Here is a 17,453-nt window from a genome sequence, read left to right on the forward strand (position 1 = left end):
AGATTATGGACATTTCATGCTCAATGCTGTAAGGCACAAAAATGTCTATAACAGTTGCCCCCTAAAGTATGAGGCCATTTATCGGGTGAAATGCTTTATTAGGGGGATCCGAAGTTCATCTAATGCTGGGAGGAGACCTGTAATAAGATACAATACAATACATTATTTTTCATACTGCTTTCATGATCTAGCTGAGGCGGGCATTCCCATGCTCAGCTTTATAAATTCATTTTTCTGTACATAGAACATACAATCGTCTGCTGGTAGAGTGATAATTTTGATGTAATTATCATCCTTTGAGTAGGATGATTATTTGCTGCAATGATGTACATGTCAATGTCTTTATCTTTCCTGAATATATCTCGCAGCCTGGATGGATGAAACTAGATCCGGTGTCTTCAAACTCGTTCGATCTTCACTCTAAGTACAAGTCGATCCATGTGAGAAATGTTCTGAAGTCGAACATGGAAAGACATCGCTTGATTACCGGTCAATGAGGTAAACCGTTAACAAGCGCGAGAGGAATCACCGATAATGATAATGACCCTCAAGGTACTGCAGTACAATTCACGTGGTGTGAATAAAGGACCTGGCGTCGAACACCACGCAAAATATTTCGGTCGAAGGTCATTGATGTATACCTGTCGCCGGAAGTGAGAAACTTGCCATTGAGGCATCCAAGCTTCAAAGTACTGAAGGGGTTGTTCCTAGATCAACTTCTTGGGTAATGAGCTGATGTCGACAAGAAGGGATCCGTCAAAGGAGGGCCTTAATGAATCCCACATCAGTGACACGGAACGGAGCTAATGATTTTGATGGAGGTGAAAACGATCTGTGACATATGATTCAGGGTGGCGGTCATGAAAGGATGAAGGATAATGTACGGCAGTGGATGGGACATGGTTGACTTTTCTGAATGACTTCTCTTGAACATATGGCGACACTGACGCGATGAATCGGTAGCATTACCCCAAATATGGATGGTATGGCGAGACCATGGTGATGTGACCGGTGAATGAAACAGCCCAACCCGATTGTGGTACGGAGGAAAAGTGTCATGTTCAAGAGCGACTTGCTACCATCAAAGTTTTCTTGAATTTCTCCCAATTTTTCCCCAGTCATTGCTGACCAGTACCTCTTTATTTTTTGAAAGCTTGAGGAGGATAACATATGCTTGTTCTATAACCTGCCCTTCGGGCAAGCCCATCGCTATATTTTAACGAGCCTAGCGATAGTGAAACTCGTTCTCGTCTAAAGACAAGTTTGTCGCTATTTAGTGATTTTAACAAGTCTAACGACAAGGATAACTCAGTCCTTTTCATTTTTAGAGAGTCTGAAAAGGTACATGAAGTTAACTCCAAAAGTCCTTTTTCGTCATCTAATCCCTTAAGTCCGAAAAAGTATAAAACAATACAGAAGGGATGAGTTTTCGATAGTTTTAACGAGCCGAATAAAACAAGCGCTCGATCTTTTTGTGCAATAATCCCTCAGGTCCAAAAAGATTAAAATCTAGAGGAGGGATAGCACTTCCTGTCCCTTTAACGAGCTGGAAGGCCAAGGACTCGGCAATCTTTTCATATTTTACGAGTCAGATGAAAAGAGCTTAAAGAAGACTCGTCTTTTGAGGAACGAGTGATAAACAGGGTTAGCAACTGATTCCAGGTACAGGTTGGAATTTTCCAATCACGGCAGTGTCACAAGGATGGCTAGGTGAAATCACTCTTCGCATCTGTTCCCCAAAATGGGTAAACAATCATATGGAGGTGAACGATCGGCCAAATGAAAAGTGGAGGTGACGGTGAAAACACGACCAAGGCTTTAATGGCTGATAATATTACATTCAGAGTGGTTATTTACCAGGTAGTGGTTCATTTTTTATTTTAAAATGAGCTTAAACGCTGGTGGAAACACTTGCTCATTGCTTATGTTTATTTTTTAACGAGCATGAAGTCCGCGTTAAAACTGCTCGGATCTTGCGTTTATTTTTTAACGAGCTTGAACTGTGTGCTAAAACTGCTCGATTAACCCAGTCATATGATAAGAGTTTCTGATTGAGATTCTATTTTTTATGGAGCTTCATCTCACGAAGCTATGCCCCGCATCCTTTTGTTATGCAAGTTCGGAAACGACTAATCCTACGAGTTTAAAGGGTTAGAGGTCCTAAAAATTTAAAAAATAAATAGTCGCCCCTTGCTTGCACTCCAAAAGGTTTGCATGCCCCCAGGTATAAAGTATAATTTCAAGGTTACCTCTACTTCTTTTCCGTCAAAACATTTGTTTTAACGAGAGAGGCTTACCTCTTTTAGGTTACCCAAAGATTGTCTCGTTCGAGGCCACGAATAAAACACTTCTTCGGCGATGTCTACCAAGATAGACAAAGGTGGGCGAAGATGCCCGCCAACTCACATAACTTTGACAAAAGAATCTTATTCTAGAACAACCCCTCTTCCTAGATGGATGGGGTACGGACTAGTCATATTCTCCCACGGAAACCTACCCTATACCCAAAGTTTTCCTGCCGAAGCAGACCAGGACGCATACCCCCTGGGTTCCAGTCATATCCTCCCGGATTACTCGCGCTCATCAGGAGGAAGGACCATGGGTTGAGACACTTCTTACGTGAATAGACCATTTAGGGATGGTACATGACTATTTGCGATGTGTGATCCGAGAAACGAAAGTTGGTCCACGAGCTTGACCACTCTTCCTTCATGAAGAAAACACATTACTCTAAAGAGTGAGGAGACGACGGCTCCCATGCAATATATATAGTCTCATCCAAGGAGTAGGTTATAATCCAAGGGTCCTTGAACGACCATCAAGTTCATTTGAACGGTCTTCCCTTTCAATGTGATAGGCACATTGAGGGGGATCCCTAAAGGTCGACTGGTTCCTTTATCAAAGCCTGATAGATTTCTCATTTTAGGCAAAAGCGCTGGCGAACCAAGCGCTTTCCAAGCAATAGAGGAAAGGACACTCACAGATGCCCCCTCATCAATGATAGTTCCAGCCATTACCATTCTGTATATTTGGACGATAATTCTGAATGTTATGCTCGCTAGCAACCGGGGTCTGCCTAGTTGGTTCTAGTCGAACGAGACAACTAGGTTGCTTGGTGGTGGGACCGAATAGACAGCGGGATATCGCTCTGACGAACTTCCTTCCTACGATAAAGGAATGGGGGCATTGCCCCCTTGTTCATCAGAGTCAGTGTTGATGAAGAGAATTTGGACGGTGTCGTCTTTATTCTCCTCTGTGATGGTATCATTCGAAGATAGAGCCTCTGAAGGCAAAACCGGGTCAACTGTCGCCTCAACCTTTTGACTTTCGTCAGGTATGGATTCAGATGGTTCATCTCCAATGATAGGTGCTTCGACTGACCACCTGGGTGGGCCAGCCGGGTTCTCAACTAGTGAAGGACTTGGAAGGAGTTTTTGATATCCAGGAGGAAGTTGCGCTCGTAAAATCGGGCGATCTTCCAAAACTCTTTTGGCCTCGTCTAAGAAGGGACAACGGTGGATGGCATGATCGCCTTCACACAGTTTGCAGGGAAATCTAGCTTTCCCTCTCTGTCCTGGGGCTTCACTTCCGCTAGTTGACGGTGAGTAGTCAACATGGCTATCAGAGGTCGACGCTACCGAATTGTGCAAACGGGGAGACCAGTCCCTTAGTATCCGAGGGATGGAGGGACAATCTCTGTGGAAGTGGTCTCCCTTGCATATGACACATGGCGATTTAGGCTTGGTCAGTGCTGTGTGTGGATTTTTGTCAGACGACACTTGTTTGCCCCCAGTCACTTTCGGCTCTTTCTTCTTCTTCTCTTTCTTCTTCTTCTCCTTCTTCTCCTTAGGAACTCTGTTTTTTGTTTTACCAGTTCCGTCAAGCGAAGAGGAAGGAGGAGAGGAAGAATTAGATGAAGTAGAAGGCTGGTGCGAAACTCTGGTCTGGTCTAACTGTTGACTCGACTGTTCAGGAATAGTGGTGGTTTGAATGACATTGGTTGAAAAGAGCCAGACCGGCAGGCCAATTGTCAGTCCTGGAAGCGACAATGTGGCCATATGGGGCGCACCAACATCTCCCCATGAGGAGAAGGGACTAGGATTTCCACCAAGGGGAATTCCTTGGTTGGTGTGCTCCATTTTTTCAACCTAAAGATCAACGCAGGAATAAGGGTGATTGTTCCATTTAAAATAAATTTTTAACGACGCTTTTACACACAACTTGCTTTTTCAATTTTAAAGAGTCGAGAAAAAGCTAAAGATGACTCTAGTCTCCTTCGATGTTTTAACGAGCCCGAAGTGACAAATGCTCGGATGGACTTTTTCTGTTATAGAGTCTGAAATAGGCCAAAAGGAACTGCTCTGGAGTTCTAGGCAGAGGGTGTGCCAAACTTTTCGCAAAACCACAGAATACTTTTTAGGGTACGGGCGGTCGATCTTCCTGAATGCTGTGTTCAGTGCATTGCGATCAGTAGGGCGGCCGACACAGCTTCCTAAGGATAACGGTTTTATGCCTATAGGGGTCTCCCAATATATACGCGACGGTACGTGGGAGCACAATCCGTACTGGCGCTATCGTCCCTCAGGAGGAATCACCCACCATCAACGAGATCGACAGTCACCAGGCTTTACGATGCCAGAACACGTCTCTAGCCTAGACCTCTATGTTGTGCATTATGTTGCAAAGCGTTGTTAAGTTCATTCAATTTGTTTTAGGTTGATCTTTTTATAAGTTTGCCTTTCAAGGTTCACCACGAGATGTATGATACAATTCCTAAATGCAATCTAAAGATGATAAGCAAGCTTTATATCTTTGCAACTTTGAAAATCCTAGCTACTAAGGGAAAAGAAAGACACCATCTTTTCTCAAAGAGCAATCAACACACTCTAATGCACTTTTCCTAAATCAAACATGCAAACTATCAAAATGCAAATGCACAATGCAGGCGTTTGTTTTCCGCTTTCTTAGTATTGATGCCTACACAGAAAGCTTTTTGTACAACTTTGAATTTGCTTTTAAATGACAAATAAAAACAAGTTTACTTTTTCGAAATCAGAGAGGGTAGAAGAGATTACAACACTTAACGATTTTCGAAATGAATACTTGTTTCGACACTTAAAAGAGACAAACTCAAACCAAATGCAAAAGTAAATGTATAATCAACTGCAAACAACCAGTGAACTCTCTCCTAAGATGACAATGAACAGATCTGAATCAAGGGCTACAGGATGATTATTTCACTCATGCAAAGGAAAACTGTAAACGACACCACAAACACGTAAAAACACTCACAGTATTTTTGTACAAAAGGAGGCAGAATTTAAGCAGAGAAAAGGAGTTATCAGACTGGTACCTATGCTGGTTACAGGCTGAAAAAATCAGAGATCAAAACAAGGCAAAAAAGAGCAGAGAACCCCAGATGCACAAGGCCAAATTGGTTCAGCGCAACCTCAACACAGGGGTTTTGACATTCAGCGCAGGTAGCCTTCACAGGACCTGCGTTGAAATGCAGAATCCCTTCACTGGGTCTGCGCTAAAGGAGAAACTCTCGTTTCTCACTGGTTCTGGGTCACAGATTGCTATTTAATATACTGTTTCAAGCCAAATAAAGCAACAAGCAAGGTACAATCAAAGGGATGCTTTGAGGGCGTACTAAGATCTATCACAAAGGATCATCAAATCATTTGTGAGTCCATTGTTCAGATCATAGAAAAGTCCAGTGATTGGATCAAAGACGCAACTGTCTACTTTGCATCTGGGAATAACATATGCAGTCCAATTGTTGATGTCAAGTCTACGAAACAAACAATGATAGAAACACAAATAAAATGACTAAACAGATCTCCCCAGCGGAGTCGCCAATTTGTTGTGGGGAAAAATGCCTATGCAGAACGATCCTATTCACTTAAGGTGTGACAGTGCCTTAGCAACAAACAGAGACAGCTATTCTAGTATTCTTCCTTTATGAATTAAGAATGAAGAGAGATAGATGGACTAACCGGTGTCTTCCGTTTGTCCCTCGATCCGGTCTCTCTTCTCTTTGTGAGTTCCCAGCTACTTGCCTTCTCGCTCGCCCAGCTTCAAGAGGTTTCTGCAAGATCACAAGAAGAGAACACTACACAAGACATGGATTCATATTCATAACTAGTTCAGGATTAGAAATGAACTAAACATACTAATGCAATCATACATCAAAAATACATCAGTATATAGGAGAAACCAAGATAGCTTTATTGATGAATAACAAGGTTCAGGAAGAGATACAACCCAGATGGCTCCAATCTAGCATCTCCTTCCCAGCAAATGGAATTCCTATCTTCGCCCCCTTCAAAGTATTAAGCACCCAATGATTCCAATCTCAAACCAACAACAATTCTTTGCAATAACAAAATTCCAGCCTCCAAATCTCATGGAGGAGAGATCCATATATAGATGTTTGGAGAGAGGATGAGTCAGCTTGAGATCTAACTAGAGTCCTCTCCCTCTGTCAGTTCTTGATTCCACTTGGAGGTTCTTGCTTCCACTTGGAGATTTGGAACCTCTTACTCATCATAGTCAAATTCCCTAAGGCAAGTGTCATTTTGGAAGCTTCTTGGGTTTTGACACCTTGAGAAATGAACTTGCCACATGTCCACTCTCGCTCAGCGCAGGTAGCCAGTGTTGGCTTTGACATTCAGCGCAGGTAGCTAGTGTTGGCTTTGACATTCAGCGCAGACAGATAATGGAGCCACTGAAATGATCCTAAATTGACTTGTTTTTGAGCAGTTTCTGGTGGATAACTTTTGTGAATTGCTGTGGTTTGTTAGCCTTGTTCCTCTAGGGGTACGAACAACATGTTTAGGGACTTTGGATCCCTTAGATTATGGACATTTCATGCTCAATGCTGTAAGGCATAAAAATGTCTATAACAGTATGTCTCCCTAAGCACTTAGGAGGGACTGGGCTCCGTGATCCTCATCATAGCAATGCTGTTATGGGAGCACGTATCTGGTGGAACTGGCTCACTGCACCCCACACTCCTTGGGCCACTCTATGGACATCCAAATATGCCAATAACAAACTTGCTGAGGATCTCATCTGAGTCACTGATATAGGACTAGGTTCTTTAGTCTGGAATGCAGCAAAGAAACATAAAAATCTAATTCAGCAGCATAGCTTCTAGGAGGTCAGGGATGGTACTATTGTGAGATTCTAGGAGGACTCTTGGCAACAACAATATAGATTAAAAGATTTGATTAATCCTCACCAAATTCCCAATTGGGAAGCTCACAGGTTTGATAAGGTCAATCAATATTGGAAGCCCACCCTATCACATGGCTTCAAGCAATGGGTCAATCCTGATCACATTATCCGAAATGGCCTCGAGTCAGATCAGCTGATCCTGGGAACAAAACTCTCCAATCGGAAAACTAGATATTCAGAAAAGAAGGATGTACCTAGATGGGGATATGAAGACAGGGGAGTGTTCACAACACATGAAGCCTACAACATAATCATAAAAGAATCTACATTCAAAGATCCACTATGGACAACTATCTGGGCTACCAACTTATGGCCGAAGGTGTCCACTTTCCCTGGCTACTTTGTCAGAACAAAATCTTCACCTGGGATAATCTACGAAAGAGAAACTTTCATGGACCTTCCATCTACCCCAATTGCAATCAAGAAGAAGAAACCACTTTTCATCTCATGAACACATGCCCTCTGGCTCATAAGCTCTAGGAAAAATTCAGTTTTAGATGTCAAAGGGATAGCAGAATCAAGGAAGACATCCCTACCACTATTTGTAATTGGGTAAGAAATCCTTATAAGAGTAATATTCTTAACTCCTTATGGAATCTTATCCTGAGCCTGCTTATGTGGACTATATGGAAGGAGAGAAACAAATGCATCTTCAAGAATCAGTCAATGCCTATGGACATCATCTGGAACAATGTTTGTCAAAACCTCAAGGAAACTCTTCTACTCCAATCTTGGCATGATGACGACCTTCCCTCACTGCCACAGGAAAAGACTATTTGGGACAACTGGAATCTACATTGGAATCAAGAATTGAAAATTTCAGCCAAAACTATAGCAAAAAGTCCAATCTCAGACAAATGGATCCCTCCTCCTTAGAATGTGTTCCAACTGAGCTTTGATGGAGCCTCAAAAGGCAATCCAAGTAAAGCCAGGTTTGGAGGAATTTTCAGAGATCATAAAGAGGGCATCCTTCTAATTTTTCTAGGCTCGAAAGGATGGGACTCTAATAACTCAGCAGAGGTTGAAGGGTTATGGAAGGACTCCTTTTAGCATAGTCACATGATTTTTTACCTCTCATAATTGAAATTGACTCTAAAATAGTAATAAATATGGTGAACAAAATTATGCAGCGGACTCCCTCAAACAAAAATAGCAACAATTGAAGACTAGCCGAAAGACTGGAACTTGTTGAAGATTGGCTTAGAGCCCACAGGGGAGTTAATTTCAAACATATTCGCAGGGACGAAAATAAGGTGGTTGAACTTCTTGCCAACATAGGGGTGGACAGTAACACTACTCTGAAAGCTAATGAATTATCTTCTATTGCAACTGATGCACAAATGAAGGAATTCAATGAAATAGTTGAGAAGGAGAAGACTCAGGAAGGCACTCCTAGTCACAGTAATTGCAAGAATACTAGTAAGAACGCGATGGAAGAATCCCTTTTCACCTCGCATGGCCTGTTCGGTGGCAATCAACATGGTGAAGGGGGCAGCTCTACTGCCACAGGCCCTTCTGGTGGTTTGAGTTTTGAAAGGCCTACCATGCAGGTTGCGATGGAAATGATGATCGGTGATTAAATGAGGACCAAAGGATCACAGAATGGGGAGACCAAAGGCCAAGGTCTTTACCTATAACGATATGTGATTGCGATCAGTTAACATCAACGGAAACCAAGGGGTGGAGCCTTTTGTAGAGCCTCTAACTTGCACCTAATTACCTATCATTACCTACAGCTTTTGCTCACTTATCCCTCTCTTTTGCCCTATTTTCCTCATAAACCTACCTAGATCATTACATTTGATGTCTTTAAGCATGATTGGTTAACTTTGCTAACGTTTGACTGTTTGTCTAGATTTTTGACATATGCACAGAGATTCCGCAGCTGTCTGGCAATTCCGCAGCCATTCAGCAATTCTGTAGCTATCTGGTCATTCCGCAGCCTTTTCATTGATCTCTATGTTCCACGTGTCATTTTGAAAAACGAATCACATGGGCACGTGGGAATGAAGGTGTTAAAGGTTCCTATGCTATTGGTTCGGTCAGCAATGCCACGCACACCTCCGGTCAACGTGGATCAAACTTCGGTCAACAAAGCCAGCTCAAACGGTGCTGCGTGAGCTGAAAGGTCACGTCACTCCAGATGGCGATTCCTCCATGGTACGCAGGTTATGGGAGACAGGATCCAACCTTGGATTCAACCTCCATGATGACCGTACCCTCCAGATAAAACACAGACCTGTTTACGTGCTGCTGTACCTTTAATTAGCATGACTGTTAGTTAATTTCTCGTTTCATGTTTTACGCAGTAGGCAGTTGTTCATACGCCTATAAATCCAGCGTCTGCGTACGCTTAAGAGTTAGTTTTTAGTTGCTGTGTTTATGTAATTGCTGCAATTTTAGTGTATACAGAAACTCTGTTTTAAAGCTGCTGTTTCAGCACTTTTTACTGTAATTTCTGCATATGAGTTAATAGAAGACTGTGCTTTTTTGACTTCAAGTAGCTGATCTTTCCTTGGGTTTTGTGGATGGAGGGCCCCCATTCATAACAACCTTTGTACAGTAAATTTACCTTTATGTTCTTGCCATTTCCTTCTTTCGAATTCAACAATTTTCCTTTTCTTTAAAACATGTACAGTTTTGAGTTACTTTCACTGTCATTTCATTTCCAGCATTTACTTTAACTGATCGGGATTGTTTTCTGCAGGTGTTAGCCCGGGATTGTGTGTCTTTGTTGTATTTGCTTTATCTCTAATGGTATTTTTAGTTGTCATATTCATAGTTGCTTCCTTTACTCTGTTTTTCTAGCTTGATTTCTAGTTTAGCTTCTCAAGTTGTATGCTAACATATTGATGGTCTCCTTATCATAAGTTGTTCATCTTTAAGAGATCAGAATACTAATAAAGTACAACTTGTTTTGAGTAGTTTTTGACTTATATCACTAACTCTTTCTTCACTTGTTACACATTACAATGTATGTTGGAAGTAGAATGATGGAGAAAGGCACAGTGGTGTTATAATTTGTCATCTTAGAGCTCAATTAATTTTTAGACTTATTTATAACTACTTCTTAATCGTGTTTCACATAGTACTATATGTTGGAAGCAGAGTGTTAGGAAGAGATGAACATTATAATTGGTCTTTAAAGTGGTTTTCTTAACTTTTTATTGTAGCAGCATGAGTAGTGACTAGTGCCATTAGAAAGTGGTTCTTTGCTTTCTGTTTCATTTCAAGTTATTTCTTTCAAGCTCTTTCTTTGCAAGTTTAGAAGGTAGTTAGAAACCACCAGTAACACACACTCACTCATTTAGAAATCGCCTTACACACACTATCACTCATCTGTTTATAAAACCTCCATTCCATCTTAGGAAGATAAATTGACCACAAACAACACCCCCAAACGACAAAAAGATCTAAGAGGTTGCTTAAGTACATATAGTACACCTTCACTTCATCAACTTACGAGCCCCGGGTTGACAATTTATGATAGCAATTTAGACAACACTAAATTGACTAAACATTTTGGCACCGTTGCCGGGGAAGTGAAATTAAGTAGCCATATTCTTAGAAAAAAAAAACATAAAATTTCAAGGAAAGAAGTTGATAACCTATCAAAGTATGCTCTCCTCTTGCACTTCAAAGTGATCTGGAGGATCAGAAAAGAGAAAGTTATTGAATTAGTAGTTTCTTGAGTATGCTCTCTTCTTGCACCTAGAGTGACCTGGAAGATCAGAAAAAGGACTATTAACTTGACTTGAAGAAAAATAATAAAAAAAAAATGACATGCATAGAGCTAGAGATTCTAGGGGAAGGTTTTTAGCTAGAGCTCGAAGTTCAATTTTTACAAGTCCATCTGCTTCAAGGGATAGACAAGAGACACCTCCCTCATCTCCAACCGACACTCCTAGCCCTAGAATTCCTGGAATTCAAGAGCCAAGAATTGACTCTCCCACACCTTCTATTGAATTTGAACCAGGAAGAGACCCTTCTCTTTCTCCTACAGAAAGACCAGTTGTAATTGAGGAAGTAGAATCATCTGAAGAAGAAGGAGAAATCTCTTCTCATTCACCCTTTGTAGAAGAACCGGAAGACCTTGAAATCCCTAGGGGAACCATCATGGCAGAGGAAGAAGGAGTTGGTAGAGGTAGAGGTAGAGGAGGAGGAGGAAATAACAACAACAATGGAGGAGGTAGAGGCCCCCTTGGAGGAGGAAATAGAGATGGGGATAACTCATTTGGGTTTCCCATTGTTAATGAGGATTCCCGAGCTACTATGAAAAACATATCGCCATTTGTCCTCCCAAATTTCCATGGGTTAAGGACTGAGGACCCTGAAACATTTTTATTTGAGTTTGAAGTTGTGTGTCGAACTTATGACTATCTGGATGACTCTCAGAAACTCAAATTGTTCCCTTCAACACTGAAAGATCAAGCTTTGAAATGGTTCATGGGGTTACTCACTCAATCCATTAGGTCTTGGGATGAGATGAAACAAACATTTTTGGATAGGTATTTGGACTATTGTATGCCTACTAATCACAAGGACGAGGTATTTAAAATGATACAAAGAGAAAATGAGAGCTTAGAAGATTTACTTGAAAGATTTCAATATAACTAGAAAAGAGCAAAACTGAGTAACTTGGATGAAGAGACCTTAAAAGCCCTCCTATTAAAAGCCATTAGGGATGAATGGATAGATATCTTGAACATGATGGGGAAAGGGGATATATCTCAACTTTCACTCAATGATATAGCAGAACTATGTATCCATCTCTCAAGGGGCAAATCAAAAACTCAAAAATGGCCTAGAGATCCTTCTCTCCTTAGAGCAAATAAATCTGCAACAGGATCAGTAAGTAGGGCTGAAATCGGCAATATGCTTGATGAATTTAAAACTGACATCTTAGGGAGTCTTAGTGAACAGTTAGATACCCTTAAGATTCACAATAAACAAAAAGCAGAAGCTGAGGCTTTGGCCATTTTTTGCCCGAAATGTAGAAAGAAACATGCTTTAAGGGAATGTCCCCTGGATGAACACGTTGTAGAAACATGCGTAATTTGCTCAGAAACTCATGAGACCAAGGATTGTCCTTCAATTCCTGGCCTCAAAGCAGTCTTTCAAGAGGATCCAAATACACTTGAATCTCTCTGTTTTGTTGCAAGGAGACCTTGGCAAGGGCAACAGAATCAAGGGTTTAACAACTCTATGAATTTTCAAACCCAACCAAATTGGAATCCTTGGCAACAACCTTGGCCTCAACCTCAAAATCCTTTTCAAGCATGGATGCAAAGCATGCAAAATCCTTATGGGAGATTTGCTCAATTCTATCAATATCCTCCATCTTTTGAGAACTAGCAAGCTCCACAACTTCCAAATCAAGGTCAACAACTATCATTGCCATACCCTCAACAACAACAACCTCCTCCACAAAATCAAAATTCTCAACTCTTGCTTCAATCTCAATAGAAGTCAAATCAACTTCCCTCTCAGCCATTACCAAATCCCAATAATAGGAACCCTCAAAATGCTTACATGATGGAAGGTCAACAATTCCCTACCTATATGGTTGTTCCTCTCAATGAAGTACAACTCAGATCAGGTAGAATCATAGAACAACCTTCTACAAATGTTCAACAGCCAAGCATTTCTAAGGAAGAATCTCTTAAAGTCAATAAGGGTTCTGAAGTATCACTTCAAAACCAAAATATCCAAAAAGAAAAAGAAAAAGAATCAACCCCCACGACTCCCATAGTTGAGCAACCCACATATTTAGCTACACCTCCTTTTCTTGAAAGACTACAAATTGACAAAGGAGTGGAAAAGCAAATTTGGTTGCATGACTATAGTTTTCTAGATGAATTGAAGAATGTCTGTATCAATATCCCCTTGTTACAAGCCATTAAGGAAACTCCCATTCTAGCAAAGACAATAAAGGAGTTGAGTTTGAAGAAAACAGGAAAGAGAACCAGAGATACCAAAAGGCTACATCTGGTTGGAAAAATTGCAGACATTATGATGGGTAAGATTACCATGCAAAAGTATGTGGATCCCGGTAGCCCTATTGTCAAAACTCATATTAATGGGGTTGAAATCCCAAATACTTTGATTGACTTAGGAGCCGCTATCAACATCATGAGTAGACAGACCATGGATCAGTTAAAGCTTCCTAACCTTCTTTTTACACCTACTTTACTGCAACTTGCAGATCGATCAATCATTAAACCTGATGGTGTATTGGAAGACATTCCAGTCTCCCTAGACTCTTGGGAATATCCAGTTGATTTTATGATTTTAACTCCCAAGAACAATCTAGGAGGACATCCTCTTATCTTAGGAAGAACTTGGCTAGCAACAACTGATGCTTTTATCAGTTGTAGGTCTGGAGACATGTATATATCAGATGGTAATTCCACCAAGAAATTCAACTTGTATCCTCCAGCAAAGGCAATAACAGAAATAGGAGAAGATGAGTGGGTCGATGACGAGGATACTATACAGCCTGTTCTAACCATCTCTGAGATCAGTGAAGACAGTTAAATCCTAAATACATTAGAAAATTTTGAAATACCTTTAGAATATGACTCTACACAGTTTCAGTTAGATGCGGACATTGAATATCTCTCCTCTAGAGAGATGTCTCTCTTCTCAATGGAAGAGTTTGGTAGTTCTAAAGTTGAAATCCTTCCAGGAAAAACACTGAACATTAACAGAAACTTGGAAAGACCACAACAAGAAGAATTAACCAAACTTTTGCAAAAACATTCCACTACATTTGCATGGGAATACACTGACATGAAAGGAATCGATCCTAAGACTTGTATTCATCACATCTATATTGAAGAAAACAACAGACCTATTAGGCAACCACAGAGAAGGATGAATCCAAACCTTAGGGAAATCGTGAAAGAAGAACTCCAGAAATTACTCAAGGTAAACTTCATTTACCCCATTTCAGATAGCCAATGGGTTTCTCCCTTGGTTATAGTACCCAAAAAGAATGGTAAATGGAGAGTTTGCATTGATTATCGAGAATTGAACAAGGCAACCTTAAAGGATCATTTCCCTCTACCTTTTATTGATAAGGTACTAGACACTTTAGCAGGTAAAAAGTATTTCTCATTCTTGGATGGTTTTAGTGGGTATAATCAAATTCAGGTAGCACCTGAAGATCAAGATAAGACCACATTCACCTATCCATGGGGAACTTTTGCCTACCGAGTACTCCCTTTTGGATTATGCAATGCACCTGCTACTTTTCAAAGGGTTGTATTAGGTATCTTTTCAGATCTAATCTATGATTGTGTAGAGGTCTATATGGATGATTTTACAGTTTACGGTAATACATTTGAAGAAGCTTTGGAAAATTTGGAAAAATTACTGATAAGATGTAAGGAAACAAATCTTTCTTTAAGTCATGAAAAGTGTTTTATGATGTTTACTGAAGGGATTGTTTTAGGACATCATATTTCAGGAGATGGGATTAAGGTTGATAGATCCAAAGTTGAAGTCATCTCTAAGTTACCTGTTCCAAATTGCCAGAAAGATGTTAGAAGTTTTCTTGGGTTTACTGGATATTACAGAAGATTTATTGAAAACTTCACTAAGATAGCATCTCCTCTTTTCAAATTGCTTACCAAAGGCTGTGAGTTCAAATGGGATCCTGAGTTTCAGTCTGCCTTTGAAACTTTAAAGACTAGAATATCTGAAGCACCCATCTTAAGGGGGCCAAATTGGAAACTCCCTTTCCAAATTTCTACTGATGCTTCAGATACAACTCTAGGAGATGTTTTGGGACAAAAGGATTTGATCCCTTATGCCATTTATTACACCAGTAAAAATTTGACTCCCACTGAGTTAAATTATACTGTTACAGAAAAAGAGTTCTTAGCTGTGGTACATGCGATCAATAAGTTTAGACACTACATAACCGGCTATGAAACTTTTGTCCATACTGATCACTCTGCCATAAGATATTTAATGAACAAACCTGTTACTAATGGCAGAGTTATAAGATGGCTTTTGCTTTTACAAGAATTCAACATTACTGTGTTAGATAGACCTGGGAAACAAAACACAGTAGCTGATTTCTTGTCTAGAATCCAAAACACTAATGAAGATTCTCCAGTAGAAGATAAGTTTCCAGATGAATACTTGTTTGCAGTAACTACCAAGACTCCTTGGTATGCAGATATTGCTAATTATCTAGTTACAGGGAAGCTACCTCTACACTTATTTCCTAATGAGAAAAGGAAAATCATTCGGGAGAGTTCACATTATTCTTGGATTTCTAATGAATTGTTCAAAACAGGGCCAGATTGTATAATCAGAAGATGTGTTCGGGAAGATGAAATGCCTGACATCCTTAAGGCATGTCATGATGAACCATGTGGCGGACACTTTACTGACAAGAGGACAGCCTATAAAATCCTTTCTCTAGGATATTATTGGCCTTCTCTCTTTAAAGATGCAAAGCAGTATGTTAGAAGGTGCGACAACTGCCAAAGAGTTGGGAGACCAACTCCTTCAAATGAAATGCCACTACAGCCACAGGTATGCATCGAACCCTTTGAGAAATGGGCTCTAGATTTCGTTGGACCTATTAATCCACCATCAAAGAAAAAGAAGTATATATTGGTTTGTACTGACTATGTTACTAAGTGGGTAGAAGCAAAAGCTTTGCCTTCTGCCATTGAAAATTCAGTTGTTCAATTTCTTTTTGAGGATATTTTCACTCGTTTTGGTGTCCCAAGAGAAATTGTAACAGATCAAGGAAGCCAATTTACATCTAAATTGATGGAGAAGCTGATGGAGGAATATAAGATCAAGCACAGAACATCTACTCCATACCATCCGCAATCAAATGGCCAAGTGGAATCTACCAATAAATTTCTTGAAGGCATTATCACCAAGACTGTTCATCTTCATAGAAGAGATTGGGCGGAAAGGCTTCCTGAAGCCTTATGGGCCTATAGAATTACATGGAGGAACACAACAGGACATTCTCCCTATGAACTTGTTTATGGGAAGGAAGTCCTGCTCCCCACTGAGTTCCAAATCAAGACCTTCAAGATGGCAGTCCAATTGGGGATGAGCCTCTCGGAAGCCCAAAAACACAGAATGGACCAGCTAAATGAGCTAGATGAAATAAGACAAGATGCAATTCTAAGGACCGATCTAGTTCAACACCAAAGAACTAAATGGCATGATCGACACATCAAAGAAAGAAAGTTTCAGAAAGGAGATTGGGCTCTATTGTTTGATTCAAAGTTTAAAGACTTCAAAGGAAAATTTCAAACTCATTGCCTTGGGCCATATGAGACTGATGAAGTCTTTAGCAATGGAGCAGTTCGAGTGAAAACTATTGATGAATTTCATACTCCTCTTATTGTGAATGGCCATCGCTTGAAGATCTACCAGAAGCCACTCTCAAAAGAGGAATTTGTCAAGTTGTTTAAATAAGATTCCGCAATCAGGTTGGTGGAGAGGGATTCTTCTCCTCCATCAGCCTAATCTTTGGTTTTTGAAAAAAAAAAAAGAAAAAAAAAAAAAAAAGAGAATAAAAGTATAGGCCTGAAAACCAGTCTCTGATTGGCAGTCCTATGCAGAAAATCTAAGGTGAAAATCAGGGTCACCTGACACCTCACATTTTCCAAAAAAAAAAAAAAAATCTCTCTCTTCTCCTTATTCCATCTCATTTTGCCATTTCATCTACTTCATTCACCATCGTATTCATCCAATCATTCTCACTCCACCTCATTTCTTTCCATCCATCCATCCATTACATTCCATCTCACCAATAAAGTCATTGTCAGATTTATTTCACACAGCTAAAGTTGTTTTGTGCAGACAGAGGGTATCACTGCAGTTTCCGCAGCTGAGGAGCAATTCCGCAGCCAACATCCCAATTCCGCAGCCGATACACTTTCTGCACCTGCATAAAAAAAACACAGTCTGTTTTAAGAAGGAATCTGCAGTCCAAAAGTCATCAGCAATAATTGAAAAAGGTCAAATAGCAGCAATAAACAATGAAAGGTTGGTGTCAGATGAGCAAAAGGAATCAAAGCGCGAATACATAAGGTATGATCTAATTTCTAAACCTACAGTTATAACATTTTGGATGGTTTCCGGATTGTGTTTTCAGCCATTTAATGTAATGATTGCCAATCCTTTCCATTACTCGACCAGAAATCCACGTATCTCTCAGCCTTAGC

This window comes from Pinus tabuliformis, chromosome 5_1 (genome assembly GCF_031772625.1).
Source record: "Pinus tabuliformis cultivar Carrire ecotype Pingquan chromosome 5_1, CPIR1, whole genome shotgun sequence".
NCBI lineage: Eukaryota > Viridiplantae > Streptophyta > Pinopsida > Pinales > Pinaceae > Pinus > Pinus tabuliformis.